At 33.2% G+C, this 17,718-nt stretch overlaps 2 long non-coding RNA genes across 2 annotated transcripts; one reads left to right on the top strand and one right to left on the bottom strand.

Moving 5' to 3' along the window:
* Positions 1-5,001: 5,001 nt before the first annotated feature.
* LOC122309016 lies at positions 5,002-5,366 on the bottom strand. The gene is made up of 3 exons (XR_006242319.1): positions 5,315-5,366; positions 5,134-5,244; positions 5,002-5,059 (listed from the first exon to the last, which is right to left on the bottom strand). It is a non-coding gene; the product is annotated as an uncharacterized LOC122309016 (long non-coding RNA).
* A 4,838-nt stretch (positions 5,367-10,204) lies between these two features.
* Positions 10,205-11,499, top strand: LOC122309018. Its single transcript, XR_006242320.1, has 4 exons — positions 10,205-10,443; positions 10,525-10,590; positions 10,850-10,891; positions 11,266-11,499. It is a non-coding gene; the product is annotated as an uncharacterized LOC122309018 (long non-coding RNA).
* The last annotated feature ends 6,219 nt before the right edge of the window (positions 11,500-17,718 follow it).

Genomic DNA, 17,718 nt, shown 5'->3' with positions numbered 1-17,718 from the left:
TATATAACCTAATTACTTATAATTACTTATACCTATTCACCTATGCATATATATTGAATATACTCTCTCTCTCTCTCTCTCTCTCTCTCTCTCTCTCTCTCTCTCTATATATATATATATATTATTTAGTTTAGCACTTAAGATTTCTTAAGTCATTAAATTATAATTGGTACAATAGTTAATCAGTATGATTTAATAATTTCATATAGGATATGTCACTATATATTATTATGTAACGTATGTAATATGAGACACATACCACGATGTTAATATATACATATATCTTTCTATAATAATAAATATCTATCCCATTGCTATAGTAATAAACAGTAAATTCTCATTCCGTTTCGTGTATTTACATGTATTCACTCTTTCTGTGTGTTTTGTCTTTTATGTCCCTTTACATCTTCATTTTGTGTCCGTTAAAATAAGGATGTTTTGGTATTTTGGAACTGTGTCCAAGGGTCGGATGCTTTACTTTTTTCTCTCTTTTTACTTTTCTGCTTTTCCCGATTCTTCTTCTCTTCGTCTCTCTCTTATCTCTTCCTCTCTGATCCCCATCGTGTCGATCCACTCCACTCTCTCTCTCTCTCTCTCTCTCTCTCTCTCTCTCTCTCTCTCTCTCTCCACGTTTTTGAATTTATGTATTATTTTGTTTATGGATTTGAAGATCTGTGATTTTTGTTTACAGAAGAAGGAAAATATTACTTCAATTGGCTTGAAAATCGCGGTAATTTCAACTCCTTGCGTTTTTGCTTTTCAACTCCTCACCCATTGCAACAAGTAGATCATCGGCAGCTATGTTTGTGGTAAAGGGGTATTATTATTTTGTTAGTCTCTCTCTACCTCTCAGCTTTCTCTGTCTTAGTTTTTCTTAAAGTTTCATATTTTTTTTTTCTCTTTTTTTTTCCTACATCAATCATTAAAGAACTAGGAAAATGTTAAGATTGGTGGCCTTTGGGTCAGATCTTGGAGGATTGAATATTGTGTTTTTGCCTGGTGGATGACTGATGAGCCATAACCCAGTAAGCGTTTTATTTTTTTATTTTTATGCTGTTAAATGTTTGATGATATGTTTTGGGTTTGCATGCTCTCAGTTTTTCGTATTTATGGGGTTGTTGGCTCTCTCTTTGGATTTGCATATTTGTTATTCGTTTGCTGGCTTTCTCTCTTTGCAGTTTCCTGTTCTTTTTTCCTTGTCATTTTTTTTTTCAACTGGGTTATAGCATTTTTTGGCTGTGTGATTTAAATTTAGATCTTGGTACTTATAATAATTTTCTGCATCCCATTTTCTCTAATGAAAAGTGGTGTATATCTTGAATTTAGATGCTCCAATCAAATTAAAATATTTGAGTCATATTGTGAAAATAAAGGACTTTTATTGCATGAGCCAATATTTATAAAGTGGTTCATGTAAATAAATATATCTTCCCTTTTCGATTTTGCCACATTACTAAACAATCTTTACGTTACAGATTATTGGTGAAATATCTCTATTTGGTGCAACATATGAGTCTATGGCGTTTGTTGGCACAACTGTTGAAAGTTTAGCTATAAGTAAATTTTAAAAGACAGTTACTGCATCTATGGTATTAGTACAAATTTACATCTGTGATGTTAATTATGCTTATTATTGTTGATTATTCAAGTGGATCAATAAGTCTCTAATTCTCTGTACTGTATAAATGGAAGAAAGGATGACACTATCTAACATGGTTATTGAAGCTGGGGCAAAGAATGGCGTCTCAGAATTACAAACTGAATTACCTTTTTGTGGACTTTTGATGCTGGAGTGGAATCTTATATTGATATATGTTTTGTTATAGTTTTTTGATTATGAATCAAGAAATAATCTGAGTAGTTCCCTTCAGTATGTTAATTTAGCTATATCTGGATAGAGAACTTGAGTAGTTCATTTCACCATGAGGGCTTGGCTAAATAGCAGAGATAAACTAACCTTTTAATACAAAAATATAAAGGCAATATTTTTTGTCTCAATATCTTTGACATGAGAATTGTTTTTATGGCTACTTTCTCGATCATTTTTCTCTTTAAAAAAAAAAATAAAAGCATTGTTAACATGAGAATTGTTAACCTCTTCTTTGGGCCATGATAAAAGTGTCATGACTACTTTCTAAACAAGAATTTAAGCCATGGTAAAAGAAAAAAAAATAAAATATCATGACCACTTCCCTATGTTAAAGAAATGCAATATTTTATTTTATTGTCACAATCTTTTATTTATCTCTTTCATTTTAATTTTTTTGTTAGTCTTTTATTGGAATACTTGGATGCACTTTGGAACACAATGTATCTTTTTATTTTGCATTCCATAATGAAAAATAGCTGAACTTGTCTGTCTAGGTCATCACGTGTGTTGTTTATATTGTATTTGTAACAGTCAATCTCCATTGCAGTAGATCTCCATCACTGGTTACTCTGTAAGTATTACAGATATTACTACTCCCGTTGCACTATAAATTTTACAATGCCCTAATCTAGAGATTTATTTCATATATTTTTATTGCATATAGGGGCTAATATTGCGAATCTGGTTGTGAATATATATGGTGTTGAATTTGGGTTAGAGGTTGAGGAGAGCAAGAGTTTCAGGTTATAAAAATGCCTTATTTAATTATAAATGCTTTGGATCACGACACAATTAGAAAGCATGCCATGTAGCAATTTAATAAATGGATTTAGATTTTTTTTTTCTTTTGCATGTTATAGTTTTCTGCAACATTGGGTTGATTTTTACACATATTTTCCTCTAATACCCCCATTTTCTTAGTTTCTTTTAATTTTAATTTTCAGTGAGAATTTTTTTAGAAGTATTGTTGGGTCATGAAGCCTTGGGCAGACAATGACATAGAGCCTTTACTTTTTTATTTTTCTTGTATGAATTGGCTATGGGAATAAATGACATGTCGTTGGTTTTGGAAATGATTGATTTTATTATCCAAGAACAAACCTGGTTAGAGTGCTTAGGACATGTATTGTGTAGACCATGAGACACTACAAGAGATATGATTTTTTGAGACAAAAAATTTTGTCTCAAAAAATGGAAATTTCGTCCCTAAAAGTTTTGGGAGACGAAAAAATTTCGTCTCTATTTTGTCTCAAAAAGGCTGTCTCAGAAAGTTTTCGGAGACGAAAATTGAACGGGTCGGAAAAGTATTTTTTATTGGGCGGAACCGGTCGAAACCGTTCGAACGGGAAATTTTTTCTGAGACAAAAAAATGTCGTCTCAGAATCAAGTTCGAACGGGAATATTTTTGTTCGAACAACATGAAATGTTAATTCGAACCAATAACCATATCTGACCAAGTCCGTTCGAACAAAAAAGTTCGTAAGCGACTTTAGTTCGAAGAAAAATATTAACTGTTCGAACAAATAATCTATTTACAGAAATCTTCTGTTCGAACGGACTTTTAGAAATGAATTTATTCGAATGAGTATTTATTTGTTCGAACGAACGCAAGGATTGTATTTCCCGGTAAGTTCGAATGGGTATATTTTTGTTCGAATGGGAATTTATTGGTTCGAATGGATATGTTTTTGTTCGAATGTATGCAGAAATGGTAATTTACCATTCAAACGGCATTGATCAAACAAAATGAAATTGATACTAATACAAATTGTAATCTATATACATCAATTATTCAAATGTTTACAAACATCGTAAATATTAAAGGCTATTAAAAAAAAACAAATGAATTATGATTGTGGTGGTGGTGGTGGTATAGGGTTTTGGGACATCATTAATTGAAATTGTTCAAACATTTTTTGGTTATTTAATTGTAGCCTCTCTTCTAATCTTGCTTCTAAATCTGCTGCTTGATCTAATCGGGTCAACAACTCTTTTTCCTTCGATCTCAATCGTTCTATCTCAAGTGCAGCTTCCTCTAATTTTTTAGTGTTGTCGTCATTCGATCTAGCTTTAGAAGATGATGAAGATGTTGAGGATGGCTTCACGCAACGTCCTAAGCCCCTCAAATATCCAGAACGTGATCCAAGAACTTGAGAAAAGATTTGAGCATCGTTGACAGATGATTCATCAGATGGATCCGCAACAGTGTCTTTAAGAGATATCATCTTGTCCTGGAAAAAGAAAAACATTAAAATTAGTATATGTAACAAAAATATGTTTAGACAATGAAATTAAATAAATTTAAACTTACATAATTTGCCTCTGCCTCAGGATTCCTCCAAACACCATCACGATTTTTATGTGCTTTAGCATACAATTGGGTCAGATCATAATCAGTAGGATTTTCTTCTTGCTGCAAAATGAAAATTAATATCATAATTTATACGAAAAAAGTGTATATATTAAGATTTATTGGAGACAATAAGAACTAACCATTTTTTTTGACAAGCGATGAAAAGATCGAGAACCCGCGTGATGGTGTATCGTTAAATTTGATTTATTTGTTTTGTTCACTGTACTCCGTTTCTAAAAAAAAGAATTATAATTTTTATTTAATACATCTATTATATATTATTAAAAAAAAAATAGTAGCGAAATTACCTGATAAGCAGGATCTTCAAACAGATCACAAACTTTCTCCCATTCGTTTGGTGGCATTGCTTGGAATGGATTTTGACGCGCCTCTGTCGTAGTACTGAACTTTTGGTAGTGTGCATGGCATCGACCTTTGTACCTCCGAAATGCATTCGACATGAGTTCTTCAATCGTTAGTCGATCCTCCCGCCGACCAAAATTTAATTCAAACTCATCCTTCAAAGAATTATAAACAATTAGTATAATTTCAAACATTCGCATTTAAATAAAAATGTTATACAAAGTAACTTATTACCAGACAACGATTTTTGATGTGGTCTTTCACATCTTGGGGAACTTTAGCCCAGGATGATGTAGCCATCGGTGCATACGTGCGAGTAAGTGTACCAACATAAGAAGCAAGCCAAGCTACCGAATCCCCAGAGCCACCGGTGTGATCATCAGATATATCAACTTTAATTTTACCCACTTTCCTTACCTTTTCTATGCAGACACCCCTCGTAATGCCTCTAACTCGGCGCTGGTTTACAACAGCTATATATACAAATGGCTTAGAATATATTTTAATTAAATTAATCGTATTTGAAAGATATACATTGAAAAAATACCTTGTTCTGATTCTGGTGACGGTGGCTCACCATTGTTGGCAGGTGAAGCACACGGGGATTCGCTAAGTGGTGTGGATGGCTCACGTGTTCTTTTGCGTTTAGGAGGCATATCTGTTTGAAATTATAATAAATTATTATTCGAACAAAATACATGAAATATTTTTATAAGAATTTTACCTACACACATATCTGTTTGAAAATCATTCGGTATCAGTATTGCTGGACCAATCGCTCTCATCCTCAGTAGATACTTCAGTTGATTCATGTTCTTCCGACATGTCACCTTCAATTACTTCGGGTTGAACATCTTCTCTGCGCAATGGGACCATGTCATAATGGCTTAGATCAACAAATAGATTGATGCCTGATTCATTTTCTTGATATGCTTCTTCATCGTCTGGACTATCAACTTCTTCATGTGGTTTGTCTACCTCTGGAATATAATCATACACATTTCTTGGCGCAAATTTCTCAACTATTCTCCATGGATTTCCGAACTCCGGATCATCTAAATAAAAAACTTGATTTGCTTGGCATACGAGAACAAATGGGTCGTCCTCATACCATTTGCGAGATGTATTGACACTTACAAAATATTCATCCTTACGCACTCCCAATCTAGGATTCGAGACATCCCACCAATTACATTTAAATAACCAGACCATATATCCCCCCACATACTTTAATGCTATGATATTCTTCACAATTCCGTAAAAATCAATATTTTCATCCCCATGGCTTCCTTCGACAACAACCCCACAATTTTGAGTTTTCCTATATCGTTCTCTGTCTGCTGTGTGAAATCTATATCCACGCACCAAACATCCTGAATATTGGATAGCCCGCTTAGACGGACCACATGCCAAAGCATATACTTCTGGTGAGATTTCACTTGAATGTTCATTATATTTCGATGAAACCTACATAAATAAATTTTATTCTACTTATATCAATATCATATATAAATATGATGACACCTACAAATTAAATAAAGTTTAAAATACTTTCAAGCATAATTTTTTCCCGAATAATACCGTATGTTCAAACCATGAGGCAAATTCTTTTTCATGCGTCTTTTCTACGTCAGTCACACCATTCGTGCGAAGTAGTTGTATATGTTCGCTGCATATGTTAATGTGAGTTATTAATTTGTATAAATATATACTATATTATTAGAAATGCACTTAATACTACTACCAAATTAGATGATCATCACGAACCTCAAATACTGTTCAATTTCTTCACAATTATTTAAGACATACCATCGAGCTCTTTCAAACTCTCGCCCACATAGGTCATAGCCCCCTTGTGCACCTATAGGTCGTACTTTCTGGGAAAACACGGTAAATGCTGACGAAACTCCCATTTGTCCACCTTCATAATTTCGATCCGGTCTCGTAAATCTAGTATCAACCCCACGAAAATACATTGAACAAAATGTATGCCACTCATTATGAATATATGACTCTGCGATCGATCCTTCCGGACGAGCCTTATTCCCCACAGATCGCTTAAGTTTTTCCAAAAACCGTTCAATAGGATACATCCATCTATACTGAACGGGGCCAGCAACTAAAGCCTCACGAGGGAGATGCACAGCCAAATGAACCATTACATCAAAGAATGAAGGCGGGTACAAACTCTCCAATTTACACAATATCAATGCAATGTCAGCTTCCATTTTTAATAAGGCATCAACTTTCAACGTTCTACTGCAAATATTTCTGAAAAATCGCCCTAATTCTGTGATAGCTGTACGAACATCTGGAGTAAGCTTTCCGCGCACACCAACTGGCAACAATCGCTGTAAAAATATATGGCAGTCGTGACTTTTAGACCAGTTATCTTCCAATCATGAGGTCGGACACATCTTGACATGTTCGAAGCATAACCATCGGGTAATTTGATTGTCATAAACCAATCACAGAATTTCTTTCTCTCATCACTTGAAAGTGTATACCATCCAATGGGCATATAAGCTGATGACCTAGTATCTTGCAAATGCAACTCTGATCTGATTCCCAACTCTTTCAAATCTTTACGAGAGTTGACTGTATCTTTTGTTTTTCCTTGTATTGACATCAGGGTACCCAAAATATTCTCACATATATTTTTTTCAATGTGCATTACGTCTAAATTGTGACGCAGTGTTAAGGTAGACCAGTATGGCAACTCAAAAAAAATACTTTTTTTGGTCCAATTCAATTCCACTGCTTGTCTTTTCCTCTTTCGGCATCTTGCATTCTTTCCAAATCTGTTGTCTGGGACATCTGCCAATTGAGTGAGAATATCACTGCCAGAATACTCTGGCGGTGATGACCTACGATCAACCGTTCCATCAAACATTACCCTATTGTTTCGCCATCTATGATCATGAGGTAGATATCGACGGTGTCCCATGAAACATAATTTCCGGCCATTCGCTAACCACTGAGACTGTGTATCTTTGTTACAAACAGGACAAGCCATTTTTCCCTTTGTGCTCCACCCAGACAAGTTCCCGTATGCCGGAAAATCATTAATTGTCCAAAGTACTGCAACATGCATTTTGAATTCACGCGAAGAGGCCACATCATATGTATTGACACCCTGTTCCCACAACTCTTTCAACTCTTCCATCATTGGTTGCAAATATACATCTATTTCATTTCCTGGTGACCTTGGCCCTGAAATCAATAGAGTCATCATAAAATAAGGATCCTTCATACACTTCCATGGTGGCAAATTATAAGGCATTACTATGACAGGCCAAGTGCTATGAGAAGTGCTCATGTTGCCAAATGGATTAAACCCATCAGTTGCTAAACCAAGACGTACATTGCGAGGTTCTTCAGCAAACCATGGATACTCGTCATCAAATTTCTTCCATTGTAAGGAATCTGCAGGATGAGTGAGAAATTGATCATTTTGAACTCTTTCTGTGTGATGCCAAGTCATATCTTTCGCAGTCATCCGGGAAGTAAATAATCTTTGAAGTCGAGGAATAAGCGGAAAATGTCTTAGCACTTTCTGGGGTACATTACGCTTATCTGATGTCCATCTTGACTCAAGACACACCGGACATGATTCACATTCTGCATATTGCTTCCAGAAGAGAACACAATCATTCTTACATGCATGGATGATATTATAATCAAATCCTAACCCTCGCTTCAATTTCTTCGCTTCATAAAAATTTTGAGGTACTACGTTATCCTCTGGCAGAGCCTCTTTAAATAATTCAAACAGCATATCGATAGCCTTTGCAGAAATACGACAAATAGACTTTATATGGAGCAACCTGACAGTGAATGACAACTTGCTATGACGGGTGCACCCTTCGTACAATTCTCGTTGTGCATCCTCCCACAATGATCCAAAGTCTTCATTTCCCCCAAATGACTGGGTAGATGTTCCTTCTCCAACCCTGGCACCAAATATGCCTGCGCCAAGATCTCCTAACATTTCAGTCATATCTTCTCCATTATCGTAACCATCATCAGAAATATCAACATTTATGTCCTCCGTGTCGATCTCGTTACATTCATCCATCTGGTTGGTGTGACTGCCAAATCTAACTCCTTGGGGAAATGGTTCTCCATGTAAAACCCAATGTGAATATTTACCATCAATTCCATTTACGAATAAATGATCCTCCACAGCCGTCATATTATAAGAACTAAGGTTTTTGCACTTCTTACATGGGCATCTTATAAATTCTCGACTATCAACACTCCCACAAGCAAATTCTAAGAAAGACTTCACCCCTTGTGCATATTGCTTATAGTCTCGACCAAGTCTATCTCCCAACAACATCCAACTTTTGTCCATCTATAAAAGAAAACCATAATCATGGGATAAACACTATCATTCAACTATTACAATACATGTGTTTAATTACCCTGTACTTTTAAGGTAGTTGGTCCTATCCCATTCAAGAGACTATCATCTATATCGCATATATACTCAGTCTAGAACTCGTATGTTAGTAAAAATTTCGGCAGCATTTCCCTACAATTCTCCAAGTATGCTAGTCACGATAAGCCGTCGACCCTATTCAGGAGCCGAGAAGCTTATGAACTACATACTCAAAGAATGTAGAAAAATGCTAAACCAAAATTTAAATTGACTAACACAGGAGTTATAACTAAGTATATATGCCATATAGATGATAGAATCCCAAACTGTCCACTTTGGACAATTCAAGAGTTATACCCAAATATTCTTTAAGAGAATATTTGGCCACAACTCTCGAACGGGTCTAAGATTTAATTCGAACAAATCATATTGCATTCGAATTAATTAATTTTCTGTTCGAATTAAATTTAATTAGTTCGAACGGTATAGATTTTTGGAGACGACCTAATTCGTCTCAGAATCTCAAGTTCGAACTAATTTGTTTTAGTTCGAACGGATTTATAAGGTTTTCCATGTTCTGAGACGAAATTAAAAATTTCGTCTCAGAAAAGTACTTTTAGGGACGAAATTAATTTCGTCCCTAAGAAATTTCGTCCCTAAAAATTAAATTTCTTGTAGTGAGAGGGTCATAAAGTATTGGACAATCATTGGCATAAGCCTTCTTCAAAATTTAATTTTCCATGTGTATACTGCAGGATGAATAGATGTGCTGTTGTTTTGGTTTTGTTTTCTTTTTTAATAAATCTTTACTTATAAAAAATGTATTTTTTTTTTAAATTATAGTCTGTTATCTATAGTTCAATTTCTATTTTCATTGTTTTTTAACAGATCCTTCATAAAATCCTTGAAATATCAAAGATAACATAATTTCTTTGTTGCTTAACCACATCTGGAAATTAATGCCACCATAAATGTTTCATCTTAATTCATTGTTGCTAGATGAATTAATGTTTCTTTGTTGCTTTTGTTTTTTGTATCTTCTACAATACTTTGTTGTTTAAAGCTCCTTGAACAGCAGCTTCTATAGGGCTGATAACTCTAGCTAGATGAATAGCTGCATTTCTTCTATACCATTCACACTTTTTTAAGTCACTATAATAATGATTAAGTTATATTTTAACTTTGATTTATTTACTCATTTCTTTCTATTACATAAAACTTGAAAAAGCAAGGCAGGAATCAAAATCCAAAGATGAATCTTTAAGGAAGCTAGAAGATAACTTACATAACCTTGAGAGCAAGGCAGAAGGCAGAGATTAGAGTCTCATAGAAATCTACATGAGAAGATAAAAAAATTGAAGGCCAGATTGAGTTGAATGCAGTCATCCACAACCAATATGAGAAGCAACTTTGGGAATTATCTGAGAGATTGAAGGGGAGGGAAGAAGTCTGCAGTAAAATCTTCAGCAAAAGGTTGCTTTCCACTTGAACTATGGTAGATAATTATGCTTTATTATTATTATTATTGCTAAATTTGGATTATTTCTCCTTAAGGTCAAAGAGTTAAAGACCAAGCTCATAGAATAACAACACTTAGAATCTGCATATTTTCAACAGAAGGTTTGTATATCTAAGTGTGAATCATTTATAAAAAAAAGTCACTGCTATTATACTTTTTTTTTTTCATGATGTTAATCAAAATTCTTATTGTTTTCATAATTCCACCGTGTTAAAATTTTTCTATGCACCCATTTAAGTCTCTATTAGTCCTCCACTATTTTTAAGTAGTAGCCAAACTTTCAATTAAAAGTTGGCTTCATATGTAGTTTCTTTCAAAACTCTCAAACTGCATTGAACTTTATTGCCTTTATTGTTGCAGGAGGAAGTACTTTTGGAGCAACTTAAGAAGTCTAGATTACAGGTAAACAAGGCTTGCAATTTTTTTATGGGTGTGGACCATTTTTTCCTTTTTGAATGAGGTTTTTATTGGGATCCAAAGCCTAAAAAAAAAAAAAAAAAAAGAACGATCTGGCCTGTTTAAAAAGTATTTCCACTTGTCATTTTTTATGATTCTCTTGAGTAATAAACTACCACTCTTTGTTAAAGCAAAACAAGGCAGAAAAAAAAATAGTTCTTTTTAATGTTAAAGTACTATGAAAGACTATTCTTTTGTACCACTCTGTGTTTTGAGACCTGATTTCAAGAATTTAGTTGTGAATAAATGTAGCACATGATTAAACTAATTCTCTAATCCCTTGTAGTAATGGTTCATCTGATGGCATATGGAATTTGCAGGGTACACTTCGACCAACTAAGCAAGGAGAAATGGTACTGGAAAAGTTTGGGCTACCACAGACAGGCTGACAGTGGTCAGACAGTTGGAGATATATACAATAGCTGTTTTGCTTGCAACCCTATGTCCTCCACACCCGCCTTGAGAAGAACAATGCAGAAATCTCATTGAGGAGATCTCAAAAATCAACTGTCAAAATTATCGAAGCGTTGTCTATGAATTAAACTTTCAAACTATTAATCTTTTTGTAATACAATGATAAAATAGCTAATATTATGATAAAAAAAAAAGTTGAAATGTAAGGGATGTAACATGATTAAAAAAATGAAATCTAGATACAAAATGTTCGAATTAATATGGACTTGTGACACGTTACCTGATCACAATATGTATGCATCTTCCACGATTTAATTTACACTATGATAAAAAAGAGATGTCAAGCATTTCATTTTTATAATGCAGTGTTTTTTTTTCTTTTTTTAATTGGGCGTAGTGTTGGTTTTTGGTGTATATTAATTTACTTTTCCATATATATATATAGTTCACACACATATATATAATTAACATATATACATTCTCTCTCCATTGGACGAACGTCCCTTGAACGTTTTATTTCTTCTAGTATATATATATATATGTGTGTGTGTGTATATATGTAACTAGCTAACATTTATTCATAATAACTATAAGTTATATCCTATCAATAAATAAATAAATAAATAAATAAATAACTATAAATTATATGTTTACATAAATTAAAAATTAGTTATATGTTATAATTGTATCTTGTATAAAATGTTTACGACCTAATCTATAATTATGCATTTTTTATTTCTCTAATAATTTTTTTAATTTATATAAATAAAAAATAGAAAAACACAACTCAAGTTAAGCCGAGTAGCTCGAGCTCCTTTTTGTGTTGAAGATCGATCTAGAAGTTTGACTTATTGAGCCAAGCTCGAGCAGAAAAAAATTGAAAATCTCGAGCACGAGCTCAAGCTTGAGTTTTTTTAGTCGAGTCTAGCTTGAAATTTAAAAAATCGGCTCAGCTCGGTTTGATTACAGCCCTAATCTTAATATTATAATAGAAATGCTATTCCTACTAACAAAAAAGGTATGCCCTGTTATGTGTTGGCGCCTGGCGTGGAAGTGTTATGTGGCACTACCTCATCAACCGCTGAATTAAAAAAAAAAAAAAAGGAAAGAGATAAGGGAAATTTTTCCATTTCTTTATGCTAGAGCTTTTTTTCATTTCTCCCTATTTTTATGTAGAGGCAACCACAAAAAAGTTAAAGGCTTTTTCTTTTCTTTTTCCTTTTTTTATTTTTTACTCATCAACATTTTTTTCCATCCTCTTAAACTCTAGCCATTCCACTTCTCATAAAATATGTCATTGCAAAATTGGTAGACCAAAATAGATAGAGGGCTTTGGAGCTAAGAGAGATAAAGATGACAATACTCTTTAACATAAAATGCTCAACGTATATTTATATGTTTTCTTCTCTACCCATATGGATTACAAACATTTTTTTAGGATCTCAATACATTTTTTGTATGCAAAATGGTGGTATGATTATGTGATTTTGAAATTTTGGGTTTATAGAAAACCCTAGGTAGATTGAGAGAAAGAGGAATATAATTCTTATATCGAAATCTCAAAATCATCTATAGCAAAATAACGGTAAGATAATTCATTTTTCATACCCCTAACTCATATGCCACCTCCTGTTAGTGGATTTGTTTGCTCAAATTCTTGGTTCCCCATGTCCATGTTAAATTTGCTCCATAAATACACTCTATTTGTTGTGGCTGGCTATTTTTCTTTTCGTTGCCAAAATGCTCCTCCCAATGAATACGATAGTTTAATATGTTAAATTTGTCACAAAAATACACTTTGTTTGTTATGGTTGGCCATTTCTTTTTTGTGCCAGAATGTCCATTATCAAATATGGAGTTTTCCTAAGAAATGCACATTGTTTAAGGTGTTGGTTGGTTTGGTTGTACGATGCTAAATGGAACATCATTTGGGGGTTTAATATCCAAGGTGTAGTCAAGCTTTTTTTGTAGAAGGCTTGTCACAATCTGTTGCCTACTCATGTCAACTTAGCCAAGAAGCAAATTATTAAATCCGATTTGTGTCCAATTTGTGAAGTAGGGCCAGAATCTATGCATGCTTTATGGAATTGTCCAATTCCCTTGGATGTATAGGTTGAACTAGATAGTCTTGTTAAAAAATGGAGCTATAATGAGGTATGTTTTATGGATTTGTGGGTGAAATTAAACGAGTGAATGTGTGAGGAAGATGTGAAGTTAGCTGCCTGTGTACTGAGAAGGATATGTCTCAGAAGGAATGTATGGGTGTTTGATACCAAGTTTGAGGACCCTAAGTCTGTGATGAAATCTACTATGAAAGGGCTTAAGGATTTTATTTATGCCAATGAAATGCAAATAAAGATACAAGGGGAATGAGATTTTGTAGAAGGGAAAATAGATGGGAAAAACCACCCAGGTTAAGTGTTAAAGCAAACTGGGATGCTGTAGTAGATATGAAGCTGAGAAGGGAGGGATTGGGTGTTGTAATTTGTGATTCTTGTAGGGAAATTCTGACTTGCTTGAGTTCAATAGTGAATCATTTCCAGAAACCTGTCACTGTAGAAGCTTTAGCCTTGAGAACAGCCATGTATCTCTGTGCAGAGCTGGGGTTGTTGAATGTGATCAAGGAAGGTGACTCCCAAGTGATAGTCAAGACCACAAATAGCAAGGAAGACATTATGGTAAATTATGGATGTATAGTTGAAGACATTAAAATGTTCTTAATAGACGAAGTAGATTGAGAAGTCAAGTTTGTATATAGACAAGCTAATAACATAGCACATAAACTTGCAAAGCTTACTTTTAATTTTTCTGAAGAGAGGGTTTGGATGGAAAAGAGTCTCATAGAGTTGGTTACTGATATACAGAAAGAAAAATTATGTAATGATTTATTTACTCTGGTTATCAATAAAAGGAGGTATTCTTGGTTTTAAAAAGAAAAAAAAAAAACTATAGAATATTGTTTAGTTAGTCCAAAAATATGAGTTTCTATTAACAAATATTAATTTCCAGCAAGTTTTTTTTTTTTTTTAATATGATTAAACTTAACAAAAAGATTAAATGCTACCCATGTTTGACATTTCCATCAACTCCCCCAATGCCCTGTTATGGTTGCTCATTGTTGTTAGGGGTCAAAATAGTATCAACATATCACAGACAAAAACATCCACGCTATCATTTGAGGACCTATACTGTTATTGTAATGAAAAAGAATTCATGAAAACTTCTAGTAAGGAGGAAGACAATTATGGCTACTGGTTTTTTACATTTAGAAATTGGAAGGTGAAATGAAAAAGTTACTTAATATAAATTATTGTATTTTGCACAGCATGTTAAGATCCTAATGTGTTTATTATGTTTTGCAATTTGAAATGTTGTGTAAATATTTTTGTTGGGTTTACCAAAAGTTTTCTGATTATGAGAAAATGTTGATTAAACATCAACGAGAGAGAAATGAATGTTTGAGTATTAGAGTTGCTGATACCTATTCAACTCTAGACTTAGAATTAATTAGAGTTAGAGTTGCAATGGAAATTAAAGCAATCAAGCATTTGATGTCAAGATGTTGTTTGGTATTTATTTTTATTGCACACTATACAGCAAAAGTATAACTGTCCAATTGGTAATGTAACTTGGTTGTGATTTGGGTAGTGCCTATTGGGACTTGAAAAATCTTGTAGAAGGCTATCCTACATACCTAATAATGTATTTTGTGAATTATGCATTTTATGTACTAATCAATGTCTAAGAAGACTCTTGATTGCCAAACTCCATAACCAACATTGAGAATTACATGAACCTACTTTTTCATTGGTTTGATAGGTAGATTCATTTTGGTAGTCAACATTTATGATTTATTTCAGTTAAATGATACAATCAGCTATTAGTAGAAGGTTGTCCAAGAATTAGAGTTTAGCAAGTTGTCCAATAATTTTGAGGGTAACATGCTCTTATCAAACATGGTTAGTACACACAACGCTATTTTACATAATATGCCCTTAAGTTCAAATAGTCTACAATTAAAAATAATAACACTTATCATCATCAATGTATGTAATCGAGAAATCTACTTGCTTAATGATTCCATCACAAACCTTGATCTCGTTGGATATTTTGTAAGTTATACAACACCTTCGCAACTAACCAACTTTGAATGACAATATATAAATCTCCTAAACTCATCTTGAGATTTTTTTTAATTTCGTATTGGTGTAAAGTGATTGAAGTTGTTTATCAATGTTATAATAAGCTATGCATGAAATGATTTGAAATCAGTTATAGCCTCATTCTCAACTTTTCTTCTAAGAGCATTATTATGCTGCTTAGCTAACTGTTTCAAGGAAGTTTTCAAGTTAACATAATCGTCAAAAAAAAAAATTCATACACTTTTTTGTCTAGTTGACATCCCAGCCCAAAATGTATTTTTAGCATATTTAAGTAGCCACATATGCCTCTCATCATACAACCATTCTAGCCAAACATGATTATCCAAGTTGTTAGTGTCTCGTTGCATTTTCCAACTGTCTTCAAAGTCTTTCTTAGTCAAACAATTATAAACACAATTTTATATCCTATTCTTAATAGCTCCATACAGTGAATGTGATCCATATTTTTTTAGTAATATCTTCAAAATGCACCACACATTGAATATGTGTAGTGATGTTTGAAATACTGTAGCAATAACAATTTGCATTGCCTTGATTTGTGATTATTGTCAAAGGAGCTTGACCTTCTATACAATTCAACCTTGATTGAAATAATCACACAAAAGTGTATACATCTTCACTTGATATTAAACCACAATAAAAAATAATTAATTGACCATGGTGATTCACCCCTACAAAAAAAGCAAATAAACTCTAATACACATTGGTCAGGTAAGTTATGCTAAGTGTTATTATTTATCATATCCCAAAATATTTATAGGCACTCCTATTTTGGGCATCTATCAAAAAAGTATTATTTAAACGGCACTCATGTTCCAAGTCCCCGATTTAATAAAAAAAGAAAGATTGTTCTTTTGTTGCATCCGTCCAAAATACTTTCATAGAACTTCGATGCCACCTTTACCAAGCCATAGCTATCTCACATTATCAAGATAATTTTGACAATCTTTTTTTCTAAATATTTGGTTCTCATAACTACCAACTTGAATTATAAAAGACTTAAAAACTTTTAAACACCTTTATACCAATGCTATCTCTTGCATCCAGTTGTTTTTTGGTGGCTGGATTCATCTTCCTATTGGATCTAAAAAAATCTCGCTTTTCCCCTGACTCAATGCATGTGTGAGTTCGAGTACAACTATAGAAAGTGTATACCTTCCATCGAGATAAAGAGTTTCATTGATTATTGCCTTACATTTGAATGTCTCGATTGGTCTTGGCCTAAGAATATTAAAAACTATTAATTTAGTTGTGCATTGACGTATACACAATGAGAATCAAGTACCTCAATTTTCGGCCCTTATTAGACCTAGAACTTCTTTTGGACACACCAAGCCCTTGAGTTTTAGCATATTTTGTATAATATGCTCTAATCTCATCTTCTGAGGCAAAGGTCATTTTGACTTTGGTTTTTCAATCGCTTCTTCTGTCCCAACATTAACACCACGACAATCATCATGCATCATCGATGAAAGGATCATCCACAATAACCAAATATTATAATTATTATCATCATTTTTAACAATTAATTCCAAGTTAAATACCATATATGTTAAACTACATAATAAGTAAATATGCTTAGATACAAAATTAGACAAAAAATTTCAACATCTACCACTCAAATTCTCAATCTCAAAGTCTCAATGTCAAGAATACATCTAGTTAATGAAGCTCAGTAACCTTACCCAAATTGTTGAAATTGAGTACCTCCAACCAAAATCAACATAGTAGAGGTGATGATTAATTTTTTGCAAAGCATAGAAAGTGAATTTTTTTAAAAAAAATCTCATTATTATTTTAGAACACAAGACTTCTCATTCTTATAATAATAGCCAATAACTACATAATACACATTGCAAAAATAAAATCATTAAATTTCACATCTGAAACTTCAACTATAAAAAAGTTAAGATTGTAAGTTTTAACTTACAATTTTAAAATAATTATGGTAATCAATATATGTGAAGTGGCCCAGATTGGTTCTTATCAATGGGACCAAAAAAAAAAAAAAAATAGAAGTGAGGTAGCAGAAATTCCATGCTACTTGTAACGACTCGAAAGAAATTCGATTAGACCTTAGAAACATCATGACATCCCAAAAGGATTTCATGAATTGAGTAACTGATTAGATTTTAGTCTATTAGTATAGTCAAATTTTGATCTACTATGGTGAATGAGTTTCCTTTCTATTTAATT

Source organism: Carya illinoinensis, chromosome 5, assembly GCF_018687715.1.
Source record: "Carya illinoinensis cultivar Pawnee chromosome 5, C.illinoinensisPawnee_v1, whole genome shotgun sequence".
Taxonomy (NCBI): domain Eukaryota; kingdom Viridiplantae; phylum Streptophyta; class Magnoliopsida; order Fagales; family Juglandaceae; genus Carya; species Carya illinoinensis.
The sequence above is the reverse complement of the archived record's forward strand: the minus strand, read 5'-3'. Positions and strand labels throughout refer to the sequence as shown.